This window comes from Phyllobates terribilis, unplaced genomic scaffold (assembly GCF_046119375.1).
Source record: "Phyllobates terribilis strain yellow unplaced genomic scaffold, ASM4611937v1 Scaffold_2__4_contigs__length_985480577, whole genome shotgun sequence".
NCBI classification, from domain to species: Eukaryota; Metazoa; Chordata; class Amphibia; order Anura; family Dendrobatidae; genus Phyllobates; species Phyllobates terribilis.
The window spans coordinates 211,991,851-212,004,495 of record NW_027362762.1 but is presented as its reverse complement, the minus strand read 5'-3'; positions in this window follow the sequence as shown (position 1 = coordinate 212,004,495).

Sequence of the window (12,645 nt, the reverse complement as noted above, 5' to 3'; positions counted from 1 at the left end):
ATTGTGATGCAATGTTGAAACCAAGAGAATTTCCAATAAATTCGTTGTCCTTGTGATGTGATAAAGGGTAAATTAAAATTAGTTTATGTTTTTCATGTGTGAGTCAGTTTGAATCATAGTTTTTGGCAGGGCAGAACTTAGAAAGGTCACACTAAACAAATGTTTGCCAAAAAAATGATCTTTGCACTCTTAAACTTTTAAGCTACTATGTGGGTATATTTTCACATACAGAAAACTTTTGCTTTGTTTTCATAGTAAGCAGTAGAAATTAATGAATCTTTTTAAACTTGAATTCTACAGCTTCACTGAATTTTTCAAAATTATTAGATTTTCGGCAAGTTTTTTGCTAAGAAAAGATGTGTATAACAGTCTAAGGTCTCCCAAGACTCCTTTCAATCTCTTTACCACAAACACAGCCTTAGTAATGTCAAAGTGAACTTAATATAGATGGCTGTTGGGAAATGGATGGTAATCGTTCTTCACTGCTGTGCTGTCACACATTATCTGTATAGTTTATTCAGTGTTTTATGGCTTTCTCTCTCTTTCTCTATGGCTAAGCGGCTAGATGTGACGTCCTTTCACTATCCAGATTCACCACAAATTGGTTGCTGCTTTTGTAAAAGGTATGATAATCCCTCCTGATTAGCTGTGATATAGTATGTGATATTATAGCACTATTAGGAAGCTCACCAGCCTGCCATCCAAGGACAAGTGAGCCTTCTCTGGCTGATGCAATCTTCTACAATGTGTAAAATGGCACTGGGTATTTTTGGGTGATTTACGTGAATTGAAATCTAAACTGTTCCAATTGCCTGGCTTCAGTGAATTCCCAAAAAATTAACATGAATTTGATTCGCTCATCTCTAATAAGCAGCACTCAGACAGTAGATATCATCTGCTGATAGTAATGATTCCACAGTAAAGAATTTCCAACAACTGACAAATTTAATTTCAAACAATATATACCACGTTATGGTTGGAATAAACAGTTTCATTCACATTTAGGCTTACTTAACACTATAGGCCAGATTCATCAAGACTGGCCTTTTTCTATACCAACTTTGATGTGATTTGCATATTTCCAGCCACATTCAGACTAGACTGTGTCCAGCCTCGCTAACACTGGAAAATTCTGACAGCGTGCAGTCAGGGTGACTTTCCCTCTCTGTGCCCCTTCCCCATTCCGAGAGAGGGAAAGTTCTGTACACTGACTGCATGAATATAACCTACAGATCTTGCTGAGCAACAGTTGAAAGAAGCTTCTAAAGGAGCTTAGGCACTGACGCTGTACTGCAGCATAGTGTCTGGGAGACAAGGAAGCAAAAATAAAGTAAAGAACTATATTATGAAAACTTTGCAAAGATCCACTCTGATTTAGAGTAAAAGTTAATTTTGGGAAAACCTTATAAAAATAGGTTTTCTGATAACCAGTGGGGTGGACTGATGGCTTCAGCACTGAAACCAGTTTTTTTGTTTTCTGACTTCCTAAACAGGAAACACGTTTTTACAATAACAAAAAAAAAACCTGGATATCGGGAAAATGTATTTATAAATTGTAAGATAAAATACTCTCATACAATTTTACAAAAGCCACCGGTATCTGAAAGTGATATCATGGCAAACATACTGTGTAAGTGCTGTTCACTTGTGCCACAATCCTTTCTGGAATAGTTTGCATGTTGCACTATTCTATCTCCTGACTGTACCCTGATGGACACATCATTAGTCTGCGTCCACACGTTGCATTGCGTTATTTTTTTTTATGCAATCGTGATAAAATCTCAATGTTTTTGGAAAATCAAGCCTAACTGATGAATTTTTGCTGTGAATGCAGCAAAAAAAAAAAGCAACGCAGCCGGAATATGTGAAGGCAGACTAGGTAAGTGGGAAAAAAAGACAAAACCACAGACCATAAGCGATCAAAAGGATTCGTAATGGAAGTTGTTGAAAAAAAGTTATTCTTAGGGCAGGTGCAGATGACCATTTTTCTCTCAACCGAGAAAAACGATCCGATTATGCTAATCAGAGGGTTACCAGTTTTTCTCCGAGGTGGAGAGAAACAAAAATAGTTTCTCCACTTTCTCTATTCAGTCAGTCCGTGAAAATAGGACAGCACTCGGATGTCATCTGAGTGCGGTTTGTTGTTTTCCACGGACCCATAGAAACTCGGACCAAAATCGGATATGTCACCGTTTTTTTCCGAACATGTGCACAGCCCCGTAGCATAAAATGGGTACGAGTGGTATCCGTCAAAACCACAGATACTATTCGTCCGATGTAAACTTATGTATGATCAAAAGTATGATCCACCTCATGTTTTATCAATCTGCTGACATTATTCTAACGTCTGAGTTACGGAAACAGAGTAGATCTCTATGGTCCACTGGTTCTGTAACTCCCATTCATTTCTATGGGAATAACAAAAACAAAGTAGCTCAACCATGCTCATTGCCACATGGACACAGATCTTCCCATTTCAGACATGAATGGCTGAGTTGGGAATTAAAATAATCAAATGTACATATAATTGGGACAAACGGAAATATGCGTGCTCACAGGAAGAAAACATGTGAATCATCTAGATTTTAAATTTTTTAGCAGCAGGCTACATTTCATGAAATACTGTAAAATAACTAGCATTGATTTTCCAGCAGATGGAGTAAATGCACTTACAGGGAACCCAATCTTATACATTACGCTATTTAGGTTACAGAGTAATGAACAAATATATGAAAGTGATTACATTTTACAATATAATTTCCTACTTTGAATAAATAAATGACATGGCAATTATGCTAAGTCAATATAAGTCCATCTCTAAACATGTTTCTCTTCTAATATGAGTAGTAAGGATGGGGAACAGTTTGAATTCCTCTTGGGTTTACGTAACATAGTTACTGATGGATCCAGGACTACTAATATGTCTTTTACATCACTCTTAATTACAGTGGTCATTGGTCAATAATGGAAAATATTATTTAGGAGAAAAAAAAACAAAATTAATGTGTTTGTGTGTTTGGTGTAGTTTCTAAAAGTGAATGGCAATGATGTCTCCACATAATAATACGAAGAGATGTTAACGATATATGACACTTCAGTATAGTATTGTATATGAAATGTAGCAAAGCCATACAAACTTTGGTACATGAGTCAACTTTAAGAGGTTGTCCACATCCGAATCCATCAGTCAGCCCACTATGATGATGTGACAGGGAGTTTGTAACTCTTTTCTCTCAGCTCCTCTGAACTAATTTATGACCACAGACCACATCAAAGTTGAATATTCCAGTAAACAAAGTGCTTATAAAAGATATATGGTATATATATATCCACTATGTGTTGTGACAAAGTCATTGGTAGTGTGTCGGAAGGGAGATATATGTCACTGAGACTCTTAGCCTCAGTGATGTGAAAACATGCAAATTTCTCCTGCACATTAGGTGCAGAGAGAGTAAACAGGACCAGGTTTACAAGGGAATGTTTTTAGTGGATAACGAATTGCAGGACGGGACGTTGTCCACCCTATCTCCAATCCAGGGAGTGTCTGGGCTTTAAATAGCCAGCCCTGACACTCAGGTGTGTTCAGTACCTGGGGAAACCTGCTCCAGTGTGGAGCTAGCACGTGCTGTGCTGAACCAGTGTGTGCCTAATCCAGAGTGGCCAGACCTTGGCCGAGATACGGACTCTGCTACAAGTTTTGTATTTTATTTTTGTCTCTTTAGCTGAATGGGCTGTGTTTTTTCTTTATGGACTACCGGGTAGTTTACGCCTGCAGAATAAACTAACCGAAAAGTTAAAGAGACAGTATCCTGTGTTTACCTCCGCATACAGCCGAGCTTGTCGCTTTACCACAGTGTGTATATTGTGCTGTGAAATGCGACAGATTTACAAAATTCAATCTGAAAGTGGCTAAAATGTTGTCCTACTCTAAGAAATGTCATAAATAGTCTTCCTCCTCCGTTTATGAATATTTTTGATACACCAACATATTGTCAGCGCCCACACTGCCTGCTCACACAGAATGATGGGGGTGGAAGCGTCTGTTGATGCTCCCTCCTCCATCATCGTTACTCACACTGACAGTCGGAGGTGGGGCTGTATTGCATGGAGGATCATGGGGGGTGCATTATACTATATGGAAGATTATGTGGGGCCATTATAATATTTGGAGGGCTATGTGGGGGGTGCACTATACTGTATGCAAGCAATTATACAGTGCGAAGGTTTGTGTGAGGTCCATTATACTGTTTGGAGGGCTAGTGCGGGCCATTATACTGTGTGGGGCCATTATACTGTATGTAGGCCCATTATACTGCATGGAGGGCTGTGTGGGGATTACAGTTGGGGGATTATACTGTGTTGGGTCACCATACTATGCTCTTCTGTGACCCTGACAATTCATTTTTCTTTTTTAAGGGGGGGGGGGCAATTAGAACTTCTGTTATGGGGCCCCATGATTTTTATGTACGCCCCTTCATATTGGTGTACTCATAGCTCCAAATTGTCCCACCACGTCAGGGCCAGAGTGTAGACTGTACATAGCAGTGTATTTCTTTGTCAGTATATTCATGTATTCTACGGGTTAAGAAAAAGTCAGATTTTTGGGTTCCTATAAAACTACTAAAAAAATGAGAAACAATTCCAAAAATTTAATTTTTTTTCTTGTGAGTCTCTCCAGAAGTTGAACTCAAAACCTATACCATTGCAGACTGGAACTAAAGCAATGAGCCACAGGCACTGCTGACAGCCACAGGAAGATTATATTTGTACATGGAGAAACATTGTATACAACAGTGTATTTCTATGTCCCAATATTCTAGAGGGAGAATAAAAGAAAGATTTTTTTTCTTCCTATAAAATTACTAAAAAATAGTGAAAAACAATTATAATAATGTTGTTTTTACTGTGCCTTTTTTTTTACAAAATAATAAATATCACAAATCAACAAATAACATGGACATATTTGGTGTCCCTGTAATTGGAACGACCAGATTATTTACAGGGATCGGTATATGGCGCAAAAAATTGTATTATATTAAAACAATTAAAAAATGTAATAAAAATGTAACCCTGAGGCCGTGTTCACACGTAGCATAAACACTGCGTTTTTTTCTGCAGGTGTCCACACCACACTACGCAATAACAATCTTCTCTGATTATTGCATGTTTACTATGTTTCATTTATGCGTTTTCACATGGGGAAATGGGTAAAAATGGCACCAAAATTTGTCACACAATTTCTGCTGAACGTGGCAATACCCTATACGTGGCTGTACAGTACTGCTTTGCCACACGGCAAGACTCGAATCAGAAGGAGCGCTATTTTACTCTTGGAGAAAACATTTTCATAGAATACTTTGTGGACTCCATATACAGAACCTCTAAGTGCCAGAAGAGCAGAATCCCCCCTCAAATGACATTATTTTGGAAATTACACACCTCTGGGAATTTATCTACAGGTGCAGTGATGATTTTGACTCCATGGGTGTTTGCCGGAAAAAAGCAGCAGTGAATATTGCTAAATGAAAATTGCAAATCTGCCAGTATAGTGCCCGTACATTGTAGTGCCCATACATTATAGTACCTATACATTGTGCCCAGCTCGTGCTTCTGAAGACATGGACCCCATAAATTAAGCAGGCTCTCATCGTTACAGAAATGCCAAATGTGGATGCTAACTGCAATTTAGGCACACTGTGAGGTTCAGAATGGAGGGGGGAATTTGGATTTGGGAGCACATAATTTGCTGGATTTCCTTTGGGGGGACGAGGAGCCATAGCGCTTTTCAAGAGCCTTTGTACTACCAGTAACATGGAAACCTCCTTTATTTCCACTGACAGATGACGGACCTGAGTGGCAGCTCTTTCTGTGGATTGAGTTGAAGCTTTTGTGGGGAACATTTTACATAATATTTGTAACTAGTGTAATGCAGCGGCTTGCTGCATTGCTAGAATGTCCAGGGGGTGTGCTCTAGCTGACCATTTACCTCCCCTTCAGGTGACTGATCACCCGTGACTGTGACATCATCACAGGTCCTGTGTGCACAAAAGGATATATAAACCCTGGTAGTTTTGAAACAGGGAGAGAAACAGTGGCCTGGTGAGGCCTAGAGAGAGAGGCCTGGTGAAGCCTGGAAGGCAGAGGCTGGATCCCCGGTGTTTGAGATACCAGTAGCCTTAGAGGGTGAGAGGCCTGGTCCCTGAGTGGGACTCCACTAGCCTGGAAGGCAGAGGCTGGATCCCCTGTGTTTGAGATACCAGTAGCCTTGGAAGGTACGTGGCCCGGAGGCCCCATCTGGGAAGCCTTAAAGCCACAGCTGTGGCAGAACTGAGCTGACTGAAGCAGCTACGACCCAGCAAAGGTAAAAACGCTGCTTGATGTGGACATTGGTATTGTTACCTTGCTGAAGGCTGTATCTGGAGCCAAGTGGGCATATCTGTCACTAGAAAGGCTGTGGGATATTATGTGTAACATGTCGGCGAGCCACTGAGATGGACTATGTTATGAGCGGTTTATGAGATGTAATAAACTGCTGGACTGAGAATTACCGAAAAACGTTGCTTGTGTGCTTTAATTGACCCGGTGAAGCGAGTGCCCCCCAGCGTGATGAATAGCGCTACCTTACACTAGATTTATCAAGCGCTCTACGCTGAGCACTTATATCGGGGTTTCCATCTAAATCTCCAAATTATGTGATTCAAATGAAACCCCAGAGGGAACCATTCACTATAATGAGGCAGCTGAGTTACTCTGGACTCCATCTGGGCTCTGTTCAGCGGTGCCCTTCTTTTCAGAAGTGCACAAAACTGTGTTCGACCGCGCTTTTGTGCACGCCTAAAAAGACGGACACCACTGGATCATAGGCCAGACAGCATCCACAATGATTTCATCTGCCTCATTATAGGGAATCTTCCTCAGGGGATTCTGCATGAATCACGTATTTGAGAGATTTACACGGAAACTCTGGTGTAAGTGCTCAGCGTAGAGTACAGGATAATTGTGAGCCCAGCCTTACTGCGATCTTTGGGAGGCAGAATGAACAAATCAACAGCAGGTGAGGAATTGGTTTTATTTATTTTTTGCGTTGTTGTTGTTCCTCGTGCGGTATAAGTGATTAGACAACTGTATTCAGTGCGATTACAGCAATACCAGATTTATATTGTTCTTTTATGTTTGGCAGCTGTCACACACTAAAAGACGGTTTACAAAGTTTTTGCATCGCCATATTTTGAGAGCTATAATTTTTCTAAATTTCTGCTGACAGATTCATGAGAGAATTGTTTTTAGCAAGACGAGTTAACGTTTTTATTGGTACCATTTTCGGTCACATAACGATCGCTTTCTTTTCTAATTTTTGGGAGGCAGAATGAACAAAAACCAGCAATTCAAGAATTGTTTTTGAAGTTTTTTTTATGTCGTTCAACGTATGGTAAAAGTGATAAGGCAGCTGTATTCTTCGGGTCAATATGATTACGGCGATACCACATTTCTATAATTTTTTTTATGTTTTGCCACTTTTACACAATAAAAACAATTTTATAGAAAAAATAATTATTTTTGCATTGATTTATTCTGAGAGCTATAATTTTTTTTATTTTTTGCATTGATGGAACTGTTTGGCAGCTTTTTTTTTGCGGGACAAGATGATGTTTTCACTTTTCAGTGATACCATTTTTATTTATGTTCGACTTTTTTATTGCATTTTATTCCCCTTTTTATTCAGGTGTATGATGAAAAAGCATATTTTTTTGCCACATTTTTTTCCCTACGGTGTTCACTGAAGTGGTTAACTAGTGGGACAGTTTTATAGGTCAGCTTCTTCCGGATGCGGTGATACCAAATATGTGCACTTTTTTTGTTTATTTTGTTACTACATATTTTGTTACTTTGTCCCAGGATGGGACATCACCTTTCCCTGCCCTGATCGCTGATCTAATACTCTGCTTTTGCTTGTCTGTGAAAAAGGGGACAGCATGGGAGGGGGGTTGTCTGTGACAAAGGGGGCTGCATGGGAGGGGAGTTGTCTGTGAAAAAGGGGGCTGCATGGGAGGGGGATGTCTCTCAAAAAAGGGGCCACATTGGGGGGATGTCTCTAAAAAATGGGGCCGCATTGGGGGGATGTTTCTGAAAAAGGGGGCCGCATAGGGTGGGGTCGCTATGGAGAAGGGGCAGCGTGGGGTGGGATCGCTATGGAGAAGGGGCAGCGTGGGGTGGGATTGCTATGGAGAAGGGGCAGCATGGGGTGGGATCACTGTGGAGAAGGGGCAGTGTGGGATCGCTATGGAGAAAGGGCAGCGTGGGGTGGGATCACTATGGAGAAGGGACAGCGTGGGGTGGGATCGCTATGGAGAAGGGGCAGCATGGGGTGGGCTCAGTATGTAGGAGTAGCATTGGGGGTTCAATATAGGGAAATGGGCTCAGTGTGGAGAAGGCTAACGTGAGGGAGACAGTTCAAAGAGGGGGCAGCATGGGGTGGAGACAGTGTGGAAACTGAAGTTCATAAGTGAGGAGGGTGTGATTGGTAGAATTCATAAGGGGTACAGCGTGCTGGTCATAGTATTTAAGGGACGACGTCATGGTGGTTATAGTATAGAAGGGGGATGGAGTGGTGGTCATAGTATATAAGGGGCTATATAAGGGAGATAGCATGGTGGTCATAGTATATAAGGGGGGACGGCATGGTGGTCATAGTATATAAGGGGGGATGGCGTGATGGTCATAGTATATAAGGGGGATGGCATGGTGGTCATTGTATATAAGGGGGGACGGTGTGGTGGTCATAGTATATAAGGGGGGACGGCATCGTGGTAATAGAATACAAATGGGGATGGCATGGTGGTCACAGTATATAGGGGGACAGTATGGTGGTCATAGTATATAAGGGGGACGGCGTAGCGGTCATAGTATATAAAGAGGGACGGCGTGGTGCTCATAGTATAGAAGGAGGGATGGAGTGGTGGTCATAGTATAGAAGGGGGAACAGCGTAGTGGTCATAGTATAGAAGGGGGGGATGGCGTGGTTGTCATAGTATAGAAGGAGGGACAACATGGTGGTCATAGTATAGAAGAGGGGACAACGTGGTGGTCATAGTATAGAATGGGGTTGGCGTGATGGTCATAGTGTAGAAGGGGGGATGGTGTGGTGGTCATAGTATCTAAGGGACGACGGCATGGTGGTTATAGTATAGAAGGGGGATGGAGTGGTGGTCATAGTATATAAGGGGCTATATAAGGGGGATAGCATGGTCGTCATAGTATATAAGGGGGGACGGCATGGTGGTCGTAGTATATAAAGGGGGATGGCATGATGGTCATAGTATATAAGGGGGATGGCATGGTGGTCATTGTATATAAGGGGGGACGGCGTGGTGGTCATAGTATATAAGGAGGGAGGGTGTGGTGGTCATAGTGTAGAATGGGGGACGGCGTAGTAGTCATAGTGTAGAAGGGGGGACAGCATGGTGGTAATAGTATATAAGGGGGGACAGCGTGGTGGCAATAGTATATAAGGGGGGAGACGGCGTGGTGGTCATAGTATATAAGGGGATGGCATTGTGGTCATAGAATATAAGGGGGGACGGCATGGTGGTAATAGAATATAAGTGGGGACGGCATGGTGGTCACAGTATATAGGGGGACAGTATGGTGGTCATAGTATACAAGGGGGACGGCGTAGCGGTCATAGTATATAAAAAGGGACGGCGTGGTGCTCATAGTATAGAAGGAGGGACGGAGTGGTGATTATAGTATAGAAGGGGGAACAGCGTAGTGGTCATAGTATAGAAGGGGGATGGCGTGGTGGTCATAGTATAGAAGGAGGGACCACATGGTGGTCATAGTATTTAAGAGGGGACGGCGTGGTGGTCATAGTATAGAATGGGGTTGGCGTGCTGGTCATAGTGTAGAAGGGGGGATGGTGTGGTGGTCATAGTGTAGAAGGGGGACGGCGTAGTGGTCATAGTGTAGAAGCGGGGACGGCGTGGTGGTCATAGTATTTAAGGGACGATGGCGTGGTGGTCATAGTATATAAGGGGGACAGCGTGGTGATCATAGTATATAAGGGGGCGGCGTGATGATCATAGTATATAAAGGGGACGGCGTGGTGGTCATAGTACATAAGTGAGGAGGATGTGATTGGTAGAATTCATAAGGGGTACAGCGTGCAGCGTGGTGGTCATAGTATTTAAGGGACGACGGCATGGTGGTCATAGTATATAAGAGGGACGGCGTAGTGGTCTTAGTATATAAGGGGGGACGGCGTGGTGGTCATAGTATTTAAGGGACGACGGCATGGTGGTTATAGTATACAAGGGGGATGGAGTGGTGGTCATAGTATATAAGGGGCTATATAAGGGGGATAGCATGGTGGTCATAGTATATAAGGGGGGGCGGCATGGTGGTCATAGTATATAAGGGGGATGGCGTGATGGTCATAGTATATAAGTGGGATGGCATGGTGGTCATTGTATATAAGGGGGGATGGTGTGGTGGTCATAGTATATAAGGAGGGACGGCATGGTGGTCATAGTATATAAGGGGGATGGCGTGATGGTCATAGTATATAAGGGGGACGGCATGGTGGTCATTGTATACAAGTGGGGACGGCGTGGTGGGCATAGTATATAAGGAGGGACGGTGTGGTGGTCATAGTGTAGAATGGGGGACGGCGTAATGGTCATAGTGTAGAAGGGGGGACAGCGTGGTGGTAATAGTATATAAGGGAGGACAGCATGGTGGCAATAGTATATAAGGGTGGAGACGGCGTGGTGGTCATAGTATATAAGGGGATGGCATTGTGGTCATAGAATATAAGGGGGGACGGCATGGTGGTAATAGAATATAAGTGGGAACGGCATGGTGGTCACAGTATATAGGGGGACAGAATGGTGGTCATAGTATATAAGGGGGACGGCATAGCGGTCATAGTATATAAAGAGGGACGGCGTGGTGCTCATAGTATAGAAGGAGGGACGGAGTGGTGGTCATAGTATAGAAGGGGGAACAGCGTAGTGGTCATAATATAGAAGGGGGGATGGCGTGGTGGTCATAGTATAGAAGGAGGGACCACATGGTAGTCATAGTATAGAAGAGGGGACAGCGTGGTGGTCATAGTATAGAATGGGGTAGGCGTGGTGGTCATAGTGTAGAAGGGGGGATGGTGTGGTGGTCATAGTATCTAAGGGACGACGGCATGGTGGTTATAGTATAGAAGGGGGCTGGAGTGGTGATCATAGTATATAAGGGGCTATATAAGGGGGAGAGCATTGTGGTCATAGTTTATAAGGGGGATGGCATGATAGTCATAGTATATAAGGGGGATGGCATGGTGGTCATTGTATATAAGGGGGGACAGCGTGGTGGTCATAGTATATAAGGGGGGAAGGTGTGGTGGTCATAGTGTAGAATGGGGGACGGCGTAGTGGTCATAGTGTAGAAGGGGGGACAGCGTGGTGGTAATAGTATATAAGGGGGGACAGCGTGGTGGCAATAGTATATAAGGGGGGAGACGGCGTGGTGGTCATAGTATATAAGGGGATGGCATTGTGGTCATAGAATATAAGGGGGACGGCATGGTGGTAATAGAATATAAGTGGGGACGGCATGTTGGTCACAGTATATAGGGGGACAGTATGGTGGTCATAGTATATAAGGGGGACGGCGTAGCGGTCATAGTATAGAAGGGGGTTGGCGTGGTGGTCATAGTATAGAAGGAGGGACCACATGGTGGTCATAGTATAGAAGGAGGGACCACATGGTGGTCATAGTATAGAAGAGGGGACGGCGTGGTGGTCATAGTATAGAAGAGGGGACGGCGTGGTGGTCATAGTATAGAATGGGGTTGGCGTGGTGGTCATAGTGTAGAAGGGGGGATGGTGTGGTGGTCATAGTGTAGAAGGGGGACGGCGTAGTGGTCATAGTGTAGAAGGGGGGATGGCGTGGTGGTCATAGTGTAGAAGGGGGGACGACGTGGTGGTCATAGTATTTAAGGGACGATGGCGTGGTGGTCATAGTATATAAGGGGGACTGCGTGGTGATCATAGTATATAACGGGGGCGGCGTGATGATCATAGTGTAGCACCCCCGAGGGCTCGGCTGCTACAGGGGTATTGCACCTCAAACCAGAGGTGTGATATTCCACTCCCGGGTAAGGATGGAGTGTGGACCAGGACTCGTTAGGCTGCATGCACCACACACCCCATTTCCGAGGGACAGCTCAACGGTGCTCCCACTAGACAGAAGTGCAGGCACGACAGCATCGGTCCCTGTCTGGAGTGGGGAGGGAAAAGTACACCCAGTGGTGTAGGAGCAGATAGGGGTGGGTCTCTGGGCATAGGTAGGAGCCCATTGGTTGCTAGTCACCTGGGCTCACACATAGAGGGAGGTATTTAAGGTGGGCACCATCTTAGGACAGTGTTCAGTCCAGTTCAGTTCAGTCAGGAGTTCAGCCAGAGAGGGCTGACAGGGAACTGTGGCTCAGTCTGGGCCCAGCTCCAGAGGCAGGCCTGGAGTGGAGGCCAGAAACAGCAGAAAGAGAGAGGAGAAGGAACGGAAAGGAAAGTAAGAAAGGAACTGGAACAGAGGAGAAAGGAAGCAAGGAACATTAAGAAAGGCCCAGAGACACGAGAGAAGAAGGAACCCCATAGG